This window comes from Nomascus leucogenys, chromosome 3 (genome assembly GCF_006542625.1).
Source record: "Nomascus leucogenys isolate Asia chromosome 3, Asia_NLE_v1, whole genome shotgun sequence".
NCBI lineage: Eukaryota > Metazoa > Chordata > Mammalia > Primates > Hylobatidae > Nomascus > Nomascus leucogenys.
Genome location: NC_044383.1, coordinates 132,848,151 through 132,872,842, shown reverse-complemented (window position 1 = coordinate 132,872,842; position 24,692 = coordinate 132,848,151). Strand labels below are relative to the sequence as shown.

Here is a 24,692-nt window from a genome sequence, read left to right as displayed (position 1 = left end):
TTTATAAAGGGTTTCCCTCTTCACTGGGCACTCATTTTTCTCCTTCCTGCCACCATGTGAAGAAGGACATGCTTGCTTCTCCTTCTGCCATGATTGTAAGTTTCCTGAGGCCTCCCCAGCCATGCTGAACTGTGAGTCAACTGAACCTCTTTCCTTTATAAATTGCCTAAGTCTTGGATATGTGTTTATTAGCAGTGTGAGACAGGACTAATACACAAAGGATATGAAATCACAAAGGAGCTGTTTTCTGCTCCATCATGGAAATCTCACATGCATCACATCTATCCACATCCATTTGCCACAACTAGACAAAAAGTCCTTTTTTTAATCTGCCTAGAGATCAGGAAGTATTATCTCTGGATGCCTAGGCAGGAGAGGTGAATCAGATATTGGTGGGCACTAGTGTGTTCTATGATACATACCTTAATAAAAATAAATTTCAGATAAATCTAAATATACATTAGAATACTGTAACCACAGTAGAAAAAAATATTGGCTACCTTTTGTGATAAACTAATGATGGTAAATGCACCCTATTTAAGCAAGAAAAGAAACTGATCTGCCATAAAGAAAACAATGACATATTTAAACTACAAAATATGTTACAAAATATTAATATCCCTAATGGACAAATGAGCTCCAATAAATGGGTAACAAAAAACCAATAAGCCTGTAGAAAAATGGAGAAAATATATTTGCAGAATATTTATACAGGTGGGAATGAAATTGACAATGATGTTTATCATCAGCAGTAAACAGGAAAAAGTTTCACCCACCAGGACTATAGAAATATTTCAAATGGATAATTTTCGGAACCAACAAAGTTATAGAAAAGTAGGCACCAGTTGCACATACCATTGGAGAAAATGTAAAATATAGTTACCTTTTGGAAAGTAATCTGATGTAATATATTAAAATTTTATCCATGTATGTCCTATAATTCAGCTACTCGGGAGGCTGAGGTAGGAGAATGAGGAGAATGGTGTTAACCTGGGAGGTGGCGGTCGCAGTGAGCCAAGATCACACCACTGCACTCCAGCCTGGGTGACAACAGCGAAACTCCATCTAAAAAAAAAAAAAAGAAAGCACACATTTCAACATTGTCTGCAATGGTATAAAATCATGCTAATTTAAAAATCCATTAATAAGGACTGGTTAAACAGTTTATAGTTTATTCACTGTATGTAATTCTATAAGTTACCAAAATCATAGACTTACTGTAAAATGATTTTTCAGTTAGTAACTTTTCACCATAACTTTTTTTGGGTAATTTATACCACTTTTTGGATGACTCTTCCTGTTTATGCTTTCACATGAAAACATACAAAAATATAATCTAAAAATAATATTTTTTATTTTAGACAAGAACACACTCAGGAGTTTTCTCAACACAATTTCTATGCAGAGAAGAGATGTGGGACAGATTTGTATTGCTGTCATATTTGTCTGAACCCAGGACATTTTCCAAGACCAAGAGGGATAAAGACAGCAATTTCTATGACTCTGGCATTTTACGTACATGCACTGTTTCCAAGTGTTCTTGTGTTCTGTGCCTTAAACTTGCTGTGTTGCAGCTTTATGAATTGAATTAAAGATAATCCCAAGCCCACAATTGTCTCAAAAAGTGAAAAAGTAAATGTTATAGAAAGAAAAGCGGGAAAAAACTTTAAGCATGAAATAAAAGATGGTTGTGATAAAAGAGGACTGAAGAGGGAAAAGGAAAGAAAGGTTCTGCCGTCCTTCATGGCAGCCCACTCCACTTGGTATGAGATACTGTCCCCCCTGGCCGAAAGTTAACTGCTGTACTCCCTCCGCTTTCTATAAATGACTCCCTGTGCCTTTCCTTCACCACACAACTCACACTCTCTTCCTTCCCAGTGAGTCCACTAAGCCTTCATTGCATTATTACATTTATTTCATTTATGAGAAACTGACTTTATTTTCCTTCAAATTGTTTTTTATTGTTTATATGAGCTTGGTTTTATTATTCTATTTTTCTCCATGAAAATTGAGAAAAATAGGGTCGAAAGGTTAGGTTGGGTGGAAAGGAATTATATCTTTTCCTACTAAAATTGATGTAAATATTGTTTTCAATTGAATTATTTTACACAGTGACACAGTTTCAGGTATGTTGCTAAGCAGGAAAGTTGTTAAGCAAAGCATAAATGTATTAAGGAGATGTATGCAGAATGACATGCAAGGTTATCTATGATTGCTGAGTGAGAAAGAGCAAGTTGCTGAGTATTATATAAGTATGATCTCACTTTTGTGAAAAAAAAAAAAAAAAAAAAAAAAAGAAAGGCCTGGAGTGATCTGAAATGACCCTATTAATAGTGATTATGTCCAGGTTTGTATCCCTGTCATTCATTACAGGATCTTGAGACACAATGCAAAGGATCACATCGCAGCTCTGTAACTTGTTAAGTATAAGATTTTGAGCAACATAACACCTTAATCCTTAAAATTGCTTAAAAAAAATCTGAACATCAGGTATATTCTACTTCACAGGGTCATTGTGATAATTAAATGCAGTAATCAATGACATTAGTGCCAGATACAGTAGATAGCCTACACTTTGCAGCTATTATTTCTATCTATCTATCATCTATCTACTAATATATATCATCTATCTTTAACTTATCATCTATCTTGTTCAGGTTTTAAAAATGAACATGTATTAACTTTGTAAAAAATTAAGGCTATAAGATGTGCTGAGCTTTTGGAACAGATTTCCCTGTACTATATATGACTGCCAGTGGGAGAATTTGAATAAATGTGTAAATTTGACTAAATCTGAATAAATGTTCATTTGACAGGACCATTGATTTGGGGGTCTAGCACTAGCTCTGTTTCTACACTCCTGCTGCTGCCTGACAGAGATGCCTCTCTCATTTTGCACTCCAAGGTAAAGTAAGCCTTTTCATTTTGTGCATCGTAATTTAAAATGACAAATGGAATCTATTTTTTTCTCCATCTAACGCATATATAGCTACCATTTATTAATTCTTATTTCCTTCTTATGTTGCTCTTTGTTGTTATTTTTAAGGGAAGAAGAGACTGGGTCACGGGAATGCTTTAATGTAGAAACCCTGAATTCATTCCACACATCTGCCTTCTGGGGACACAGGTAAATGAGGCTGAGTAGTGAAGCGGGAAGTTCCTGAAAATGTGACAGCAAGCCCCTGTCCGCTGCCAGACCGAAGACAGGGAGGCGCTCATTGGTAAATTAATGGATGTTAAAGGGAAGCAAAATAACACCAAGATAGACTTAGATGAACTACCCAGTGGCAACACTCTTTGGTAGAGTGCAGTCTAATTAAGTATTCAAAGAGCACAGAGTGAACAGACCTTCCTTCCTTGAGATATACGCAGGTGTATGTCTTCTAGCATTTGTGAGGAGATGGATAGAAGGTGAAAAGTAAAAGGAAGAATATGGGAGAACTAAGGGAAGGATATTGAATCACTGCAGATTTATACAAACAGCTCTTATTTTCTGTTTTGCTAATGAAAAAATTTACATAATGAAATTTAATTTTGCTGGGAATTGAAGTAAATTAATTTGCCACATCAAACTTTTTTCTCCTTGGGTTTCTTTGGTTTTAAGTCTTTACAGATGATGATTATTCTGGGTGCTCCATTACTCAGCATTACATCTGAGGCCTGGGAATCATTTCACACCTCAACAGATCTTTAAATGTAGCATCAAGCGATTTCATAATTAACTTGTCTTCACTCTGTGTCTTAACACAAAAAATTCCAGCCAAATTAAAGTGTAACAGATGGGAAAAGTCACTTGGAAAGGAATGCTAATTAAGTAGTTTTAATTTCCTTTGAAAGCCAGGATTAATATACTGATTTCAAATAATTGAGGATGTGTTTCATATGCTTGGTATGTGGGTTGAGAATTCAAGGAGCAATCAGTGCTTCTTTTGAGCCTTTAAGGAAAATCTCGCCATTCCAAGTGTTTATCATCCTCATGGTTTATCGTCACCCTCCTAAGTTCTTGTTTGTGCCTTGAACTTATTGTGAGAGCAGCGGAGACTACTGACAACCTTGTGGTTGCTATAATTCAATTCATACCAAGGGATAAAGCAAGCAAAACATAGCTGGTCAGGGCAAATCTCAATAGAGCCCAAGCCCCTCAGGGACAGAGCCAGTCAGCATTCTGCTATAGTATAATGTCACAACCAGGATATTGACATTGATACAATCCTTCCATAATATTCAGATTTCCACAGTTTTAGTTGAACTCATTTGTGTGGGTTTATTTAGCTCAATACAATTTTATCATCTACGTAGGTTTGTGTATCGACCACCACAGTCAATATACTGTGCACTTCCAACACGACGAGGGTACCTTGTGTGGACCTTTATGACTAAACCACACACCTTCTTCCAAACCCTGGCAACCGCTAATCTGTCCTCCATTTCTAAAATTTTGTCATTTCAACAATGTTATATAAATTGGGTGATACTGTCTGTAACCCTTTGTGATTGGCTTTTTTCACTCAAAATAATTCCTAGAAGATTTATCCAACTTGTGGCATGTATCAATTGTTCATCCTATTTCATTGCTGAGTACTATTCCATGTTGTGTGTGTATGTGTCTATGTATCTATCTCCATCCATCCATCCATCCATCCATCCATCCATCCATCCATCCACACACATATGTACACTACAGTTTGTTTAGTCATTTAGCTATTGGAATACATTTGAGTTGATTCTTATTTTGGGCAATTACAAATAAAGCAACTATGAACATTCTTGTAAAAGTGTTTGTGGGAACATAAGTTTTTATTTCTCTGGGATAAGTACCCAAATGTTCAATTACTGGGTCATATGGTAGTTGTAGGCTTAGTTTTTTTAAGGAACTACCAAATTGTTTTTCAGAGTGGTTTTACCATTTCATATTACCACCATCAATATATGAATGATTTAGCTTCTTTGTGTCCTCACAGCATTTGGTATTGTCGCTATATTTTATTTAGACCTTCTGACAGGTAAGTAGTGATATCACATTGTGATTTAAATGTGCATTTCCCTAATTGCTAATAATGATGACCATCTTTTTTGGGCTTACCATCCCATATCTTCTTCAGTAATGTCTGTTCATGTCATTTGCCAATTTTCTAATTGTATTGATGGTTGTTGAGTTTTGAGAATTCTTTGTGTATTCTAGATACTAGTCCTTTGTCAGATATGTAGTTTGCAAATATTTTCTCCTAGTGCAGCTTGACTTTTCATCCTCTCTGCATGTTTCACAGAGCAAATTTTTAATTATGATGATGCCCAATTCATCGATATTTTTCCTTTTATGAATTGTGATTTTTGGTATCAAATCTAAGAATCATGTCTAATCCAAATACTATATTCTGTTTTTTTCTAAAAGTTTTGTAGTTTTACAAGTTCAGTCTGTGATCCATTTTGAGTTAAATATTGTCTAAATTGTGAGGTTTAGGTTGAGGTTATTTTCTCTTTTTATTTTTTCCCATGGATGTTCACTTTTTCTGGAACCATTTACTGAAAGGCTATTTTTCCTGCATTGAAATGGCTTTGTATCTTTGTCAAAAATTAATTGGGCATGTTTGTGTGGGTATATTTCTGGATTTACTATTCTGTTCCATTGATCCATTGTCTATCATTCTGCCAATAGCCCACTGTTTTGATTGTAATAGCTAGATGATAAGACTTAATGTTGAGTAGAGTACTTCCCCCTACTTTATTGTCCTTTATCAGTATTGCTTTAGATATTCTAGGGTTTGTGCCTTCCCACATAAATTTTAGAATAAGCTGGTGTATATCTATGAAAAAACTTAGGTGAAATTTTAATAGTGATTATCTTAAAACTCTAGATAAGACTGGGGAGAACTGACATCTTTTCTGAGTCCTCCAATTTATAAACAGTGTGTCTTCATTTTGTTGGATCTTCTTTAATTTCTTTTGTCATCAATTTATAAATTTCAGCATACAGGTCCTGTACATAATTTGCTAAAGATACATCTAAGTATTTTGTTTTCTGGGGAATGGATTATAAACAGTATTGTGTTGTTAATTTAGGTTTCTATATGTTCACTGTTAGTATATGGAAATGTAGTTAATTTTTGCATGTTAATCTTATATCTTGTGACTTTTCTCAACTCATGCATTAGTTTCTTCAAGGTTTGGTTGGTAGATTTCTTGAGATTTCCTACATTAGTAATCATGTCACCTTCAAATAAAGATTTCCCTTCCCTTCCCTTTCCTTCCTTCCTTCCTTCCTTCCTTCCTTCCTTCCTTCCTTCCTCCCTTCCTCCTTTCCCTCCTTCCTTCCTTCCTCTCTCTGTCTCTTTCTTTCGTGTGTTTTTCTATTTTTTATTGCAGTAGCTAGAACTTACAGTATGTAGAATAAAAGTCGTGAAAGCCAACATCAGTATTTGTTCCTGATCTTGGATGGAAAGCATTGTCTTTCACTAGTAAGTATGACATTAGCTATAGGCTTTTTGGAGATATGTTTAGTCAAGCTGAACATTTTCCTCTATTTTTATGATTCTGAGAGTTTTTATCATAAATGTGTGTTGAATATTGCTCATTGTTTTTTCTACATTGATTTATACGATCACGTAAATTTTCTTCTTGTATTCTGTTGGTGTGGTGGATTACACTGATTTACGATGAATCAGCCTTGCATACCTGGAATAATTCCCATTTCATCATGGGGCTTAATTTTTTAAATATACATTGTTGTATTTTGTTTGCTACTATTTTGTAATGGATTTTTGTGTCTCAGTTCATGAGAGATATTGGTCTTTAGTTTTCCTTGGTTATACTGGCTATTATCTGGAAGAGATCATGTACAATTTTTGGTTATCCTTTATTAAATGTTTGAAAGATTTCATCAGTGAAACCATCTGGGCCTGAGATCTCTTTCTTAGGAGCTTTTAAATTATAAGTTATATTTCATTTATCATCATAGGGCTATTTAGATAGTAATTTAATCTTGGTTGAGTTTGGTAGTTGCTGTCATCGAGGAATTAGTTCATTTGTTCTAAGCTGTAAAATATGTGAGCATAAAAGTATTCATAAATTATATTTTTCTTCTTTTTTCTTTGATGATTCCAGGATCTACTTTATTCCTGTTGGTGATTGTGTTTCTTATTTTTGTCAGTCTTGCTAGAGATTTATCAACTTATTTTTTGAAGATTAACCTTGCTATTTAATTGGTTTTCTTTATTATTTTTCTATTTTTAACTTTATTGATTTTTTCTCTTATATTTATTATTTTTGTTTGTTCTGGGTTTTTTCTTCTTATAAGCTCTCTATATTATTTTATTTCAATGGAGATATCCGCTTTGACCTATACATTATTTAATTATTTTAAACTGTGTTTAATTTTCACATATTTACTTTTCTGATTTTCTTTCTGTTACTGATTTATACTTTGACTCCATTATTGTTAGAGAACACTCTTATAATTTCAAGTTTTTTAAATTTGTCAAGGTTTATTTTATAACCCAGAATATAATTTATCTTGGTGAATTTTCATGGGCACTCAAAAAAAATTTTGTATTCTGCTGTTGATCAGTGCAGTGTTCTATATAGGTTTTATATTTCTAATCTAAGATCCCAAATCCAAAATGCTCTGCAATCCAAAACTTTTTGAGCACCAACATAATGCTCAAAAGAAATACTCATTGAAACATTTTAAATTTCAGTTTTTATTCTTTTAATTAGCGATGCTCAATCAGTAAGTATAATGCAGGTATTTAAAAAATCCAGAAATATCAAAATCTGAAACAGATCTCGTCCCAAGCATTTTGGATAAAGGGTACTCAACCTGTATGTGTCACTTAGATCCTATTGATAGTGTTGTTAAGATATCCTATGTCCTTGCTAATTTTCTTCTTAGGTGTTCTATCAATTTCTGGGGGAGGCTATGGAAATCTAGTATGTTTGTGCTTATTTCTCCTTTCAGTTCTATCAATTTTTGTTTGATATGTGTTGAAACTCTGTTAGTTGGTACATATGCATTTAGGCTTGCTATGTCTTCCTAGTGGGTTAATCCCTTTATTATTATGTAATATCGCTCTTTGTCTCTAGTTTCTTTGCTATATTAATATAGCCTTTCATGCTTTTTAAATACTAATATTTGCATGATTTTGCCCACTTTTACCTTTCTACCCATGTTGCTAAATTTAAAATAAGTTTCTTGTAATCACTACAGTTGAACTGTGCTTTTCTATCTACTTTGCCAATATATCTTTTTTTGATTGGTCTATTAGATAATTTACATTTAGTAATTATTGATACGTAAGCACTTAAGTCTGCCATTTTATTATTTACTTACTACTGGTTTGTTCTGGTTTTGTTTCTCTGTTTCTTTTGTCTTTCCTGTGAGATACTTGAAGAGCTATTTTTAAGATGTTATCTTGATTTTATTTTTAGAGTTTTTGAGTGTATATCTTTGTATAATTTGTTGTGGTTGCTCTAGGTATATATATATATAGTATATATACACATATATAACATATATTTATATATAGTATATGTACACATATATAACATATATTTATATATACATATATAACATATTTCTATATATACACATATAACATATATTTATATATATACATATATATATAAAAACAGTCTACTGGTACCAACATTTTACCACTTTGAGTGAGGTATAGAAGCCTCACTTCCGGCCGGGCGCGGTGGCTCACGCTTGTAATCCCAGCACTTTGGGAGGCCGAGGCAGGCGGATCACAAGGTCAGGAGATCGAGACCACGGTGAAACCCCGTCTCTACTAAAAATACAAAAAATTAGCCGGGCGTGGTGGCGGGCGCCTGTAGTGCCAGCTACTCGGAGAGGCTGAGGCAGGAGAATGGCGTGAACCCGGAGGCGGAGCTTGCAGTGAGCTGAGATCGCGCCACTGCACTCCAGCGTGGGTGACAGAGCGAGACTCCGTCTCAAAAAAAAGAAAAAAAAAAAAAAAAAGAAGCCTCACTTCCATTTGAGTTCCTTTACCTTTCCAAACTTTAAATATTATCATCTTGGATACAAGATGCTGTGCTAATTTTTAATTTTAATAAGTTTATAAAGCTCATGAGGAAAATGCTCTGTTATTCCTTCTTCCTTCCTGATGCTGCAAGATTACTTCTTTTATCCTTTTCTTTCTTTTTGAGAATTTCCTTTAACCACCATATCTCTGATAATGCTTTTAGTTTTCCTTCTTGTGAGAATGTTTTTATTTTCCTTCCATTTATGAAGGATAGTTTCACCAGAATTCTGGGTTGACGGTTGTTTTATTTATTTATTTATTTTTCTTTCAGCATTTGAAAATATTGTGCCACTTTCTTCCTGGCTTCTGTGGTTTCAGATGAGAAATCTATTATCCTTTAAGTGAGTGTTCCCATATAGATAATGTATCATTTCTCTCTGGCTGGTTTCGAGACATTTTCCTTATTTTTACTATTCAAAACTTTAATTAGGTATTTTGACATAGGTTTCTTTGAGTTTATCCTGTTTGGGATTCACTCAGCTTCTTGGATCCGTAGGTTTGTGTCTTGTGTCTTGTGTCAGCCATTATTTCTTCAAACACTCTTTCAGCCCCATTTTTTCTCCTTTCCTTCTGGGACTCTGCTGACATGAATGATGGATTTTTTTGTTATCATTTTACAGGTCCCTGATTAAGGAATCTGTTTTCTTCCTATTGTTCACAATGGTTCTTGTTATAAGAGTGAATTTGATTATTCTGCTTCAAATTCATTGATTCTATACTTCGTCATCTCCACTCTACCAATGAGCCCTTCCATCAGATTATTTCTTTTATTGTATTTTTAGTTCTATAATTTCCATTTGTCTCTTTTTAATAACTCCTATTTTAATAACTCTTTTTAATAACAAATTATAATTTGTTTCAAGAGAATTTATAATTGATATCTGAAGCATTTTTATGATAACTACTATAAAATCTTTGTGAGATAATTCCAACATCTGATTTATCTCAGTGTTGATATCAACTCCTTTTCTCATTCAAGTTGTGATTTTCTGGTTCTTGTTATGAAAGGTTATTTTAAATTTCATTCTAGACTTTCCCCCCTATTTTGTCAGGAAACACTGAGTCTTATTTTAATCTTTTATTTTAGAAGATTGTCTCACTGCTTAGTTTTAGCATACAGGTCTTTGCTTATTTTTGTAGGTTGTAGTTATAATGGCATTTTGATTGTCAGAGCCTTTGTGGTATTATTTTCATCCACCTGGTTTATCTAGTGCTTCTGGAGTTCACGTTGGTTTCTACTGGTGCTCCCTAAGGGATAAAATAGGGTTTATTTAGGCCAGCTGCTGGATGTCTCTGAATGGGAATGGGGCATGGTGGGATTCCCCTACCAGTGCCTTCTGCCTTCTCTATTATCTCTGGCCAGGGGAGCAGACTTTCCTGCTGCAGGCACAAAAAGACTTCCTATATAGGGCTACTTGCTATAAACTGAGTTCTTTGTTTCCCTGCCTGGTATCTGTATCTCTAGGTGGGAGAAGAATCTTGAGTTCATGGGGACAAATAAGCTTCCTTGACCAGGCACCAGCCATAGCTTGGTAACTTCTGCCAGCTCCGTTGACCTGCTCAGTACCTCTCAGTGGAAAAAGGGAGTCTCAGGATAGGCAGGGAAGGTTAATGTTTCCATTGGCTGCCTGTTTATGGCAAGGCTCTCAATTGACCACCATTACCAGTGGTGTCTGTTCACCTGATGTTGTCAGAAGGACTCATATTCTAAGCAGGAGAAAACAAAACCTACCTTGGCTTCCTTCTTTTGCTATTTTGCTGGTCAGAAAACAATAGGTCTGGGTAGCATTTGTCTGTTGGGTGGGTGGCAGGGGGAAGGCAAGCCTCCCTGCTGCTGTGCTTTTCCCCCAGCCATGAGGTCTAAAATCAGCTCACCTTCTTACCACTTTTCAGAGTTCTACTTTGGTTTTCTGCTGCATCATTTCCAGAATTTACAATTGTGATTTGTGGGGAGGCTAAAAAATCAGATTGGAAGTCAGTCTATCAAATAGATTTTTGGAAAAGCAAATAGATAAGTGTAAACCAAAAATAAAATTCTAAGCCCCCCAACTGATTGAATGGACTCCCCTTGGCCAAAGGAATGCCAAAGAAACCTGAAAAAACTAATTCAGGCTATGACAGGAAAGGGGGGCAGTTGGACATGCCTGTTATAACCTCTCCATTTGGAGTTTAGGCACAACAGGCCAGCATTAACAATAAAATAGAGATCATAAGACTGATAAAGTAGACTGTTTGTAGCAATAAGATACCAAAGTCCGACCTGACTGATATAGCATCACAGGACACATAGGAGATCCTGAAGCAATTCAAAGTATTTTATCCCCAAATATATTTTCTTTTACATAATTTGATATGGCTCTGCAAAGTCATCTCTTGTAAGGAAAATTGTAGAGAATCTTCTTCCCTTTCTAGGTCTTTTCCTAATCCAGGAGAGATTTAACTGAGAATCTAACACCTTTTATGGTCCAAGAAAAGACATTTACCATTGATTTTCTCTGAAGCCTACTACCTGAGGCTTCATCTACATAACAAAACCCTGGCTTCCACAACTCCCTTATCTTAATTCAGGCATTTCTTTCTGCTCTTACTTCAACTTCTTAGGCAAAACTTCACTCTTTCGACCAATTGCCAATCAGAAAATCTTTGAATCCACCTATGACTTGTAAGCTCCTTCACCCTTTAGATGTCCCAATGACCCACTTTCCAAGCTGAACCAATATATACCTTTCATGAACTGACTTAGGTCTTTACGTGTAACTTCTGTTACCACTGTAAACCCACCACCTCTGTAACTCAACCAGTTGAGGCACATGTTCTCCAGACCTCTTGAAGCTGGGCTATGGGCCATGGTCACTCTTATTTGACTCATAATAAATCTTTTCAAATATTTTAGACTTTGGCTTTTTTCATCAAGGTAAGAAACTTGTTATTTAAATATAAAAGGTGAACTGGTATATCAAGAGCCACACTTGACCCTTTATGCAGGATTGAACAGGAATTTTACTTGGAAAATGTGTGTTATATCCCCAATTAACCAATGTTCTTGTACTTTATTAAAGTGTTTATTTTTTTTTCTTTTTTTCCTTTACCAAAAATAGAGTCTGGGCTAAATTCCAGTTTGAAATAAGTATACTGAACTTCCAAATTCTCTTGGCAGTGTAAATCACATTTAGTTTTCTTCATGTTCTGTCTTTAACTTGTGGAACAGAACATTTGCGTACATTGAGATAGATGGTGAGTTCTACCAAAAGCTGCCTGGAGAGAAAACACCTTTCAATTAATTATTCCACCAGATTTACAAGAACACCAAAGCCTGCGAAGTTGTGTATTTGAGTAAGCACTCTATTTTTCTCCCGGATTGAAACACGCTTATTTTTCTTGCCATAGTGTTTGGATCTGTTTAACACTTTTGTAAACATAAAAAGGTTTGTTTGCTAAACAACAAGCAAAAATTCATGTTGACGTTCACAAATGCAACATTTGGGTGGTGTACTAATTCAAGCCAATGAATCTTTACTCACCTCAGTTCTCTAACCTCCCACATGACAGTTCTACTGCAGAAAGAGAGAGTCTCCACCTTTACTTCTCAATTGAAACTTCCCAGCTAAACACCTGTGGAGGCCAAAGCAACTCTATTTTGGTTGCTAATCTGTCATGTTGCCTTCTGTTTAATGACATTTCTGGGAAGGCCTTTAAGATTTCCAGTTCATCTATTATTCTTTGTGTAAGGGTATGTACTTACCTAAATGTACTGCCCTTACATCAAAACAACCTTGATGTTATTGTACATCAATTCTCCTACATATCCCTTCTGAATCACATATTCTTTCTCTATGGCAAATAAACTCTGAATTGGGTGGGTAATGGTGCAGGAATCCACTATCTTGTCTTGCTGCCATCTGAGACACAGACATGGTTTCTGTTTGTAAATCCTTATTAAATGTTTTCTTCTGAGAAACTGGATATGTCAGTCTCTTTCTTCAGCTTCTCAGCTGCCTTGGACTTGGAGGTAGGTTTGCATAGACCTGCTCACTGTAGAACATCTCTTTGCTCATATTCCCTTCTTAAAACCTGCTGGCCTAGAGCTCTGACATGATAAATTATTTTGGATTTAAATATCATCCTATTTTTGTTCACAATATGAAATCTTGAAGCATAGGGCTGGAAAGTATTCAAAATTCCCAAGATAACCAACTCAGTCTTTTCAAGGAGGACAAATTTAAACCAAAGAATTTACATTATATTTCAGGACCTTCAGAGAAATAAATTTCATAATATCTTTTGTAGATATGTAAACCAAAAATATCTGAGACAGATCTCAATTAATTTAGAAGTTTATTTTGCCAAAGTTAAGATGTGCCCATGACACAGACTCAAGAGGTCCTGAGAACATGTGCCCAAGGTTGGGCTATAGCTTGGTTTTATGTGTTTTAGAAAGACACAAGACATCAATCAATACATGTAAGATGTATGTTGGTTTAGTCTGGGAAGGTGGAAAGACTCAAAGAGGGACTGGTTGATGGGCTTCCAGGTCATGGGTGAATTTGAAGATTTCCTGATTGGCCATTGGTTGAAAGTGTTTCTCTTAAGACCTGTAATCAATAGAAGGGAGTGTCTGGGTTAAGATAGGAAATTGTGGAGATGGAGGCTTTTATTATGTAGATGAAGTCTCCAGGTAGCGGGCTTCAGGGAGAATTGATTGCAAATGTTTCTTATCAGACTTAAAAAGGTGACAGACTCTTAGTTAATTCTTTTCTGGAAAAAGACCTGGAAAGGGAAGAAGATTCACTACAGAATTTAGATTTTCCTCACAAGAGGCAGCTTTGCAGGGCCATTTCAAAATATACCAAAGAAATATATTTTGGGGTAAAATACTTTGATTTCTTTTAGGACCTGCTATCTGTCATGTTGGCATCTTATTGCTACAAAGAGTTGACTTTGTAAGTCTTAACGTCTCTGTTTTAATGTAAATGCTAGTCAGCTGTGCCTGAATTCCAATGGGAGGAGAGTATAATGAGGTATGTCTGATCCCCACATCCCCTCATGGCCTGAACTAGCTTTTTAGGTTAACTTAATGCCTGGGCAGCAGAGCAAGACTCCGTCTCAAAAACAACAACAACAACAAAAAAAAACCTAACATTATGATATAGTTCTTTCTCACACTCGAGATTATAGCCCATTAAAGTGAAATCTTATACAAAGTATTATAAAAATGGTCTTTAGTGTGACAATCTAGTTAAATAATAATGACACAATTGAAAAAATAAAACTTATCAGCCAATATTATGGCACCCAGAGTACTGAAGACTAAAGGCTACTGAAATCTGCAAATGACTTGTGAGCAGCTCATTAGGAATGTGAACTTCTTTCAAGAAAGTGTGTATCATATCTGCAAATTACAAATTCAGCCCTTTGAATTTTCCCATGTTTTCTTCATCTTTGTCTTTATGGAACCAGAAATAACTAATGAGGTGACTTAAATGTTGATAAATGAAAAAGGAAAAGTAAACATAAAGAATCTGTATGATTCATAAATTGGAAATTAGTCTTTACATTCTAGTTGACTATTCTAACAACTATTTTCATGGTATCTAATATCAACAATTTAATGGCTTTAGATGATGTGCTAAAGAAATGATGGTTCTTAGAAAAGCTTTAATATTATTTTCCAAAGGTTGTTTTGCATACATCATATTATAAAACATGCAGACTTTGGGCACGTGCTACACCAGAAGTAACTGAGCTAAAAATTAGCTAAATTCATAGAGAAATATACAAATACTTCAGAGTTCCCTTAGAATAAATTCATAGCAACCATTTTGTATTATTAATGTAATGGTTATTGATCAGGTTGTTTCTAATATGGTTTTGGACATTTGCACAAGTTTAAACTTTCTGGTGAAAATAGCATGTTTTTCCAAGCTCTTTAAAATGTTATAGTGATGTTAACAAAGTTAGCCCGTTTTCACCAATGAGCCATAGTCATGACTTAAATTATTTAGTCATTTAAATGTTAACTGATTAGTCTTTATTATGTGACATATTTATTTAGAGTGTTTCCACAAAGTCAAACAGCTTTTTATGAGGTTTCTTTGTATCTGTCTGACTATATCAGTCACCTACAATGGAATGAAAGATGCCCAGATGCTATCTGAATTGATGATTCTGAAATGAACAGCGTGATTAACAGTGACAATAAAGAGTATCATTATGTTATATACCAGATGGAAAAGGTATTTACAGATTAGATAAGTGAATTTTCATAATTAGCAAAATAAATTAAAAATGCTTGGTTTATTTGAATTTAGAATTGTTTAAAGTTATGAAAATATACATATGCATAGTAGGGTTGTTTGTTATATAAGTTCACTTCAAAAATAAATCATACATGTGGTAATGCTGCCATCTGTGCCTGTCCAAAAAAGTAAAAAACAAGGATGTTTAGCTTAAAGTTCTAAGCACATTCAATAGGTAATGAAGCTATTCCATAAAAACACATCTGTGGTTGGAAACTATTTTATGTAAATTAAAATGACTAAAGTCTGTTTTATAATTGATTAGACAAAACACTTTATGACAATTTGAACAAAGTTTCTTCATAATGTTACTTTCAGAGATATTCTATAAAGGTTACTGAAAGCTTTTATTAACCTGGTATAAATAAACCCACCCAGGGCAGGGCCCAAGCCAGGGGATGGAGCTGGCAAGACGCGTGTGAAACTGCCTTTGCAAAATTATAACAGTAAGAGAAGTCTAACACAACTGACTCTACCTTGCTTCTAACCTCAAGCTACCTGCCTTTTCTCATTCCTGTATGTAGGCCAAGCCAACTATGGGAAGAATTCAGCTTATAGTTCAAAGCAAGGATGATAATAGTTCCCGTCCCAAAACTACCCGCCTCCTTATTTGGGGACTGAAAGTGACTATATCAGACTAATGAAAGACCACAAGGTTACAATTATGTTGGGGGCTTGAATTCTGCTAAGATATAGGCATAAACAATAGCTGGTCATTGCTCCCTAGCTTGCTTTTTTATAATTGCTTACTGCTCAGGATTCTTGTACCCAATGCTCACAAATTTTATAACTTCACCAATTGCTCTTACAGGTAACTTGTGAAACTTGAGGCTGGTCTTTCAAATATTTTTCAGACTTTGCACTCTGGTAGACCAACTGATGCCACCCAGACCCATGACCCATACCAAAGAACTGATTCAGCTGGTTCTGTGACTCCCACCCATGAAGTCACTCAGGACATGAAGACAGTTTTGACACTCCTGTGATTTCATCCCTGACCAAATCAATCAGCAGTTCCCATTCCTTAGCACCCCCCACACACCAAATCATCCTTAAAAACCCTCACCTCCAAATTCATGGGGAGGCAGATTTGAGAGATGTTGCCCATCCTCCCCACTCAGCGGCCCTGCAATTATTAAAATATTAAAATTCTTTCTTTGCTGCAACATCTACTGTCTCAGTGTATTGGTGTTTTCCATGCAGTGGGCAAGAAGAACCTCACTGGGCCATAACATGTGTTTTGTTTCTCTGAGAAAAGTTCTATCATATACATATGTGTGTGTGTGTGTATGTGTATGTGTGTGTATATATATATATATATATATATATACACATACATACATACATAGCCAATTCTCCCTTTATTTCCCTGTTTTTCAAGGGGCAATGAATGCAAGGGTTTGTTTTGAATGAGACAGAAACACAAGATAAATATCAGTTAACAGATCAGAGTTTACACACATATTTTTTTGTGTGAAAACAAACTAAATATGAGAGGCTCTAGGACTAGAATTCAATGTTTTGTTTGAAAACTTGGTGTCTAGAAGTCAGTTAAAAGTTTATTAAAGCTATCAGCAGTTTTTAGATTCATTTAAATGAAGACAGTTACATTTCCAAAAACACTTTAGTGGGCACTTTGATTGTGGAAAAGGGGAAGCTACAATCTATTTTTTAGTGCAGTTGTTGGATGCAATGAGGAGTTAAATTACTCCATATAATGGTGCTTCATTATCACCAGAATTGTGTCTCAGGGATTATTTCTATCATCTCAAAGGCAGGCCTATGTCTGCAGAACAAGAACACTGTTTTCTCTGCCCTTATACCAGCCCAGAGAAGGGACAGCTTGATCTTGAAGTACTTGAAGGGCTGAAAAGAGGTAGATGGTAGGAGACTAAAGAGAAAGAAACCGAATGGGGGGGGTGAGATATTTTGCCAAAGACAATGGCCTATGGATTGTAGGGACTGTACATGCTTTATAGACATACCCTGGTTTACTCAATATGATTGCACATGTGTATATTGGCAATGTATTCCAATAGTCATTTATTAACTGTGATCCATAGACATTACTATCTCAGCTTCTCAGCATTCTACTATTCTTCTACATGGGAATAATGTTCTCCATGGAGACAGTGCCTCTTCTAGGAAATATTTAGGAAACACATGGGGACATTTGTGGTTGTCCCAATAATAAGAGAGAACTGCTATTTAGTGGTCGAAGACCAAGAATATTAGACATCCTGTCATTTTGAATTTTAATAATTGCAGGGCCGCTGGGTGGGGAGGATGGGCAATATCTCTCAAATCTGCCTCCCCATGAATTTGGAGATTAGGGTTTTTAAGGATAATTTGGCGTTTGGGGGGCTAAGGAATGGGAACTGCTGATTGATTTGGTCAGGGATGAAATCACAGGGGTGTTAAAACTGTCTTCAAAATGCATTTTGAGTCACATGGAACAGAGAATTGTTTTACCTTCTATTTGATTTGAATGGTCCACCATTCATATAGTTGAAAAGCAAGTTAGTAATCAAAGAATCTAATTCTGTGAGACATATAAAGTCAAAGTATTTTTTTGTACAATTTTAATGTTCATTGAATATTTCAGAAATAAAATCATTGCATTGTTGGGGGTCAGAAAATGATACCCCATAATATGGCACCTTAACATACTGAACTGAAGCCACAAGATCTCTCTGAGCTTCATTCTCCCACTACGAAGTACTCCCCAACCTGCACTCATCTCTCAATCCTGTGTCTCTAATTAAATGTTAGTTAATTAAATATTAAGTATTTAATTAGAATATTATTCCACTAACATTTAAATTTAATCTTATGTTTAACATATAGATTGATGTGTTTTGTCAGTTAACTACTTTTTGATGACTTTACAGCTTCATAATTGTCTCCTAAACTACTATAATCTGCTATTAAACTTAATTATTGAGTTATTAAATCCAGTAATATTTTGTTTCAACTTTTCCATTGATCATTTTATCATGTAAACTTTTTATTGAAAGATACATAAACACAGATATGTAAATAAATTTTAAATTTACTGCTCCATAAATATTTACAAAGAAGGCCAGGCGCTCACACCTGTAATCCCAGCACTTTGGGAGGCCAAGGTGGGCAGATCACTTGAGGTCAGGAATTCGAGACCAGCCTGGCTAACATGGTGAAACCTTGTCTCTACTAAAAATACAAAAATTAGCTGGGTGTGGTGGTAGGCACCTGTAATTTCAGCTACTCGGGGGGAGGCTGAGGCATGAGAATCACTTGAACCTGGGAGATGGAGGTTGCAGTGACCCGAGATCATGCCATTGTACTCCAGCCTGTGAGACAGAGTGAGATTTCATCTAAAAAAATAAAAAAAATTTTTTTTTTTTTTTTACAAAGTAAACTACCTGTGTTACAGTCCTTCATATCAATATTGAGATTATCAGCATCTAGAATGGCCTGTAATGACAATTCCTGATACCATTTACTCCTTAAATTTAACCATTATTATGACTTTTTTTTTTTTTTTTTCTTGAGATGGAGTCTCGCTCTGTTGCCCAGGCTGGAGTGCAGTGGCACAATCTTGGCTCACTGCAAGCTCCGCCTCCCGGGTTCATGCCATTCTCCCGCCTCAGCCTCTCCGAGTAGCTGGGACTACAGGCGCCCGCCACCACGCCCGGCTAATTTTTTTGTATTTTTTAGTAGAGACGAGGTTTCACCGCAGTCTCAATCTCCTGACCTCGTGATCCGCCCCCCTCGGCCTCCCAAAGTGCTGGGATTACAAGCGTGAGCCACCGCGCCCGGCCTATTTAACACCACAGATCAGCTTTCCTAGGTGTTGAAATCTAAATGCATAAAATATTTATTAAAATCATCCATGGTATGGAGCATAGCAGTGGTTCCTTTATTCTGATTATTGCATAGTATTTAATCATATAAAAACACCATGATTTGTTGATGTGCTCATTTTACTATGAATGGAAATTTAAGTTTTCCCCAATTTTGGACTATTATAAATTGTGCTGCCATGAATATTCTTCTACATGTCTCTGCTGGAGCTACAATAGTCATTTTGTGATGATGAAGGAAAGGCAATATTACCACAGAGATATTTGCTCTAGATTTTGAGATGCTAACTTTTTATTAAGTTAGATAAATATCCTCCTATTTAATTGAGCAAAGGTAAGTGACTTTTTTTTTTTTTTGCCCAGGCTGGAGTGCAATGGCATGATCTCGGCTCACCACAACCTCTGCCTCCTAGGTTCAAGCAATTCTGCCTCAGCCTCCTGAGTAGCTGGATTACAGGCATGTGCCACACACGCCCAGCTAATTTTGTATTTTTAGTAGAGACGGGGTTTCTTCATGTTGGTCAGGCTGGTCTCGAACTCCTGACCGCCCACCTCGGCCTCCCAAAGTGCTAGGATTACAGGCATGAGACACCTGGCTGTAACTGACCTTTTTGTTACTTTTAGCTTAATATATTTTTAAATGATAGCACAGCTGAAAGCATAAAGATTATTCGAATACAAAAAAATAAGAAAAAATATTGTTGAATTCTACAACATACTTCTGAGAACTAGACAAATGAAGTGGATTAAAACTAAAAAAAGAGAGTAATTAAATAATGAATAGATTTGACTAAAACTTGAAAAACATTATATATAATTTTCCATAAAACTACATAGAGGGTTAAATTTTGGAAATGAGGCTTTTCTAAAATTAAAATTTGCATTCTTTTCAAGCAATTCTTTTTACATATATATGCAAAGTTTACGATCATCCTACACATTTATGTAATTTAAACCTCTACTTAGTTACGTAGAAAGTCTTCATAAATTTTTTAGAAGTAAAGATTCTAGGGATCATGTAGTCTGATTATAAGCAAATAAAATTATAAATAAGTAACACACTTCTAGTGGCAGGATAATGATGTGTCATATTTTTGCTTTTCCCCAAAACTACTCCTGAAAACTATAAATACAATTGTGATGTCAAAGCAAGTACACATACACACCCAAGAAAAAACGAAACTCAGATAAATTGCTAGCAAAATTAGATGACAAGAAATTCCCATGAACAAGAGTGGTATTGAGAGTGGCAGGAGGCAGCCAAATGCCTAGGCAGATAGGGGCGGGCGCCTGGTGAAACCCCACCTTGAAGCCAAAGACAGCTTAAAGCCTGAAAGCCAAGCTGCAGGTTAAATCCTCAAACCGGACTGAGAATTTGTCCACCCGTCAGCATGGTTTCCTCTGACTGGGCCCCACCCTTCACCTATTTTACATATACCTACCCTTTCCTAATTGGTTTTCTACACTGTCATGCCCACCTTTGAGTGATGTCTTCGCTTTAACCTTTTTTGCATATTCACAAATCAATCAGTACCCACTCCCCATTCTGAGTCCATAAGAGGCCCCAGAGCCAGCAACAGGGGAGGGATTTTCCTGCCCTCAGATAGGGGAACCACCCCTATATCCCCTCTCCGCTAAAAGCTGTTTCATCGTTCAACAAAATTCTTTTCCACCCTCCTCACCCTTCAATGTACAGTGCATCTTCATTCTTCTTGGGCGCAGTACAAGATTTTGGGAACCACAGAACATAAGCACAAGCTATAACACAGGTGAGCTGGGGCACAGTAGCATCCCCGAGAGCGGCCCAGGTAGGGAATCACTGGCTAGGGGTCCCTGGCTTGCAAAGTGACCGAGAAAAAAAAATCCTGCATCTGTAGTTGTGGCCCAAATACAGACAATCAGCAGGATTATCTCAGCATTCAGATCTGTATGGTTGGCACTGGTGAGAACACATAAAACTACCAACGAACCCTAAAATCCATGAAATTCCACTTGAAACTCTAAGAAATATCCAGAAGAACATGCCTTAAAGTAAGAGAACACTGTTTGAAGAAGTAAGCAAACTGAGAAATGCTGGAGAAAGGGGAGAAAGAATGTTGAGACCAAGGGGTCACGGATTCAGATTACTGCAAGAGAAAAAACACCTAAATACAGAACTCTGTCTTGAAAACCAAGTTCCACAGAAATCTAGGAAACAGGAGCTTAGAGGTAAAAAATTCAGAATCTGTCATAAAGCAGGATTATCTCTGAGACAGAGAAATGGGTAATCAGGCCATATTTTGATGATTACAACTCTAAAGGAAAATAAAAATCTCAGATCCCCCAAACTCGTTACGCCAAAGAGAAAGATAAGCCTGGAGAGCCTGGAGGCTGAGTCATGCAACACTGCCATTCTTTTCCCAAATGAATAGCTGTTCTTCACAAGCTCCTGTCAAAGCATTTGTACATTTGTCAGACCCCATAGAAAGGCAAAAAGCTTCACTGTCCAAGCTGTTCCCAGGTAAGTTCTTTGCTGGCCTGGAAACCTTTCAAAAATGTGTACCTTCCCATAAAACAAGGGCATGTCAATGAAAACTTTAGATCTGCAATCCAAGACCAGCACCTAAAACTAAAGTCCGTTAGATTTCACACTGACAATGTCGATAACAAGTTTGTCTTCCCAGGTGCAGAACATACAAGGGATCAATCATTCCTCCACCTAACCTGAGATGTCTGCATGGTTGATTCTTCCTTTACTCCCTTGTTCTTGGAATGTTCACCTTATCTGATATAAAATGTGCATTTAATGGGCACTGATTAAAATCTCACAAAAATGTAACCATTTGCCTCACTACCTACCTGCCTCTTCCTATATGCCTTCCCCCTTTTAAAGAAATGTATAAACATTAAACTTCCTGACAACCCCTTCAGAGAACACAAGCACAGATGTTTCTGTGACTCGTGCTTTTGTTTGTTTTTTTTGGGGGGGCACCCCCTCAAGCTCTAGCTTAACAAATCTCCACTGATGAAACTCTTGCTTCAGTCTCTCATTGTGGGGCGTCCTCCGTCCATAAAGCTGGGAGAGTTCCTTTAGATTCTTCGTCATTTACAGGAACCTGCTTCTAATAGCTTGTAAAATTCAATCTCTTAAATGGGAAAAATCTGTTATTAAAGATAATGAGATAAAATGAAACAAATAATACTTAGACAGAAAATGAAAACATCCCAGAGAAGTGTGCTTTGATCAGAAGAAAAATGTAACCTAATGATTCAAAATAAGCTACAAAAAAACTATCAGAGCTTTGGAAAAATAGCAAAAATCAGAAATAGAAAAAGCTGAAAGAGTAATGGTTTAAAAAACACAGCAGGCTGGGCACTGTGGCTCACACCTGTAATCCCAGCACTTTGGGAGCCCAAGGCAGGCGGATCATGAGGTCAGGAGTTCGAGATCAGCCTGACGAACAAGGTGAAACCCCGTCTCTACCAAAAATAAAAAAAAATTAGCCAGGCGTGGTGGCGCACACCTGTAATCCCAGCTACTTAGGAGGCTGAGGGAGGAAAATCACTTGAACCTGGGAGGTGGAGGTTGCAGTGAGCTGAGATCCCACCATTGAACGCCAGCCTGGGAGACAGAGGGAGACTCCATCTCAAAAAAAAAAAAAGAAAAAGCACAGCAAGAAAAGTAAAGAAGAAAGCGAGTGAAAACTATCAAATAATAGCAAAAAATATCTGAAAGAAAGTAATTGATCAAAGATACATCATTTAAATTGTAATGACAAATTGTTTGCAGATGAATTTTTATCTAACTTAAGGAGAATATATAATATTAATGTTACTACTTGAATATCCTGAATATATATATACACACACTACCTGAATATCCTGAATGTATATATATACACTCACACATATGTATATATAAAATTCATAAATTTATACATGAATAAATTATGGTATATTTGTACCATGGAATATTACATAGCAATTAAGAACAATAAATTACCAGTGACTTGAAGAGATTCTGTGTTGTTTGGTGAGAAAAAGCAAGACACATTGTATTATGCTTTAAAAAAGGCCATTTTGTAAAACAAACCAGGATACAATATAAATTATTGAGGTGTGAGCATATGAGATGAATGAAAAATATGGAAACATTCAAAATAGGTTGTTTCTATGTATGTATTTTGGGAGCTGGGGATCATAAGGTTGTGAAGCTAAGAGTAGGCAAAGGATAATGTAAAAATGCACATTTGCATTTATTAAATTAAGTAACATTACATATACAAGTGGGCAGATGGATAAAATATTAACTTTTTCTTGTAAACTTTAAAAAATTTTTAGAAACATAAACATTGTATATTTTCAAAGTATACCACATGATGGTTTGATATATGTATACACTGAATAATGATTAATATAATCAATTTAATTACTACTACTGATTCTGATGGCACCATCCATTCTGTACCTGAGATACACAGAATTTGTCAGCTTATTACTAAATGTTTGTACTCTTTGACCAACATCTCCCCATTTCTCTCACCCCTAAGTCTCTGGTAACCACTGTCCTAGACTTCTATGAGTTCAAGTTTTAAAATTGCACATGTGTGTGAGATTATGCATTATTTTTCTTTCAGTTTCTGGCATATTTCACTTAGCATAAGGCCTACAAGTTCATCTATGTTGTTGCAAATGGCAGGATTTCCTTCTATTTTATGGTTAAATTATATTCCATTATTTATATATATATACGTACCACATTTTCTTTATTAATTCATCCATTGATGGACACTTGGGCTGTCTCCGTATCACCACTGTAAATAATGCTGCCATGAACAGAGGGTTGCAGTCCTCTCATAGACATACTGATTTCATTTCCTTTTAATATATACCCAGGAATGGGATTCTGGATCATATGGTAGCTCTAGTTTTAACTTTCTGAGAAACTTCCATACTGTTTTCTGTAATGGCTGTTCCAATTTACATTCTCACCAAGTGTGTACAGGGTTCCCTTTCTCCACACCCTCCCCAACACTTATCTCTTGTCTTTATGATAAAAGCCATCTTAACAGGTGTGAGGTGATACCTCATTGTTTTGATTTGCATTTCTCTAATGATTAATGATGCTGAGTACCTTTGTATATACCTGTTGGTCACTCCTGTATCTTCTTTGGATAGGTGTTTATTCAAGTCCTTTGCCCATTTTTAAAACCAGGTTATTTGCTTTTTTTGCTATTGAGTTATATGAGTTTTTTAATATATTTTAAATATTAGCCCCTTATCAGAAATACCGTTTACAAGTATTTTCTCCCATTCTATAGATTGTCTTTTCATTTTGTCGTTTCCTTTGTTGTGCAGTAGCTTTTTATTTTTCTGTAGTCCTACTTGTTTATGTTTGCTTTTGTTGCCTGTGCTTTTGGTGTCATCTCCAAAAGAAATTGCCAAGACCAATGTCAAGGAGATTTTTCTGTATGCAATCTTCTAAGCGTTTTATGAGTTCCAATGTTACATTTAAATCTTTAATCTATTTA

At 35.9% G+C, this 24,692-nt stretch overlaps 1 long non-coding RNA gene across 3 annotated transcripts in view; it reads left to right on the top strand.

Annotated features, from left to right (window-relative positions):
* Positions 1 to 16,495, top strand: part of LOC115834465 — a 29,226-nt gene extending 12,731 nt beyond the window's left edge. For 2 of the 3 annotated variants that reach the window (XR_004029381.1, XR_004029380.1), the window contains 4 exons: positions 2,817 to 2,910; positions 3,047 to 3,221; positions 6,364 to 6,455; positions 16,149 to 16,495. This is a non-coding gene — a long non-coding RNA (uncharacterized LOC115834465). The remainder of the gene's footprint in view (positions 1 to 2,816; positions 2,911 to 3,046; positions 3,222 to 6,363; positions 6,456 to 16,148) is intronic. The other variant, XR_004029382.1, reaches the window with a different exon arrangement.
* Positions 16,496 to 24,692: the final 8,197 nt, after the last annotated feature.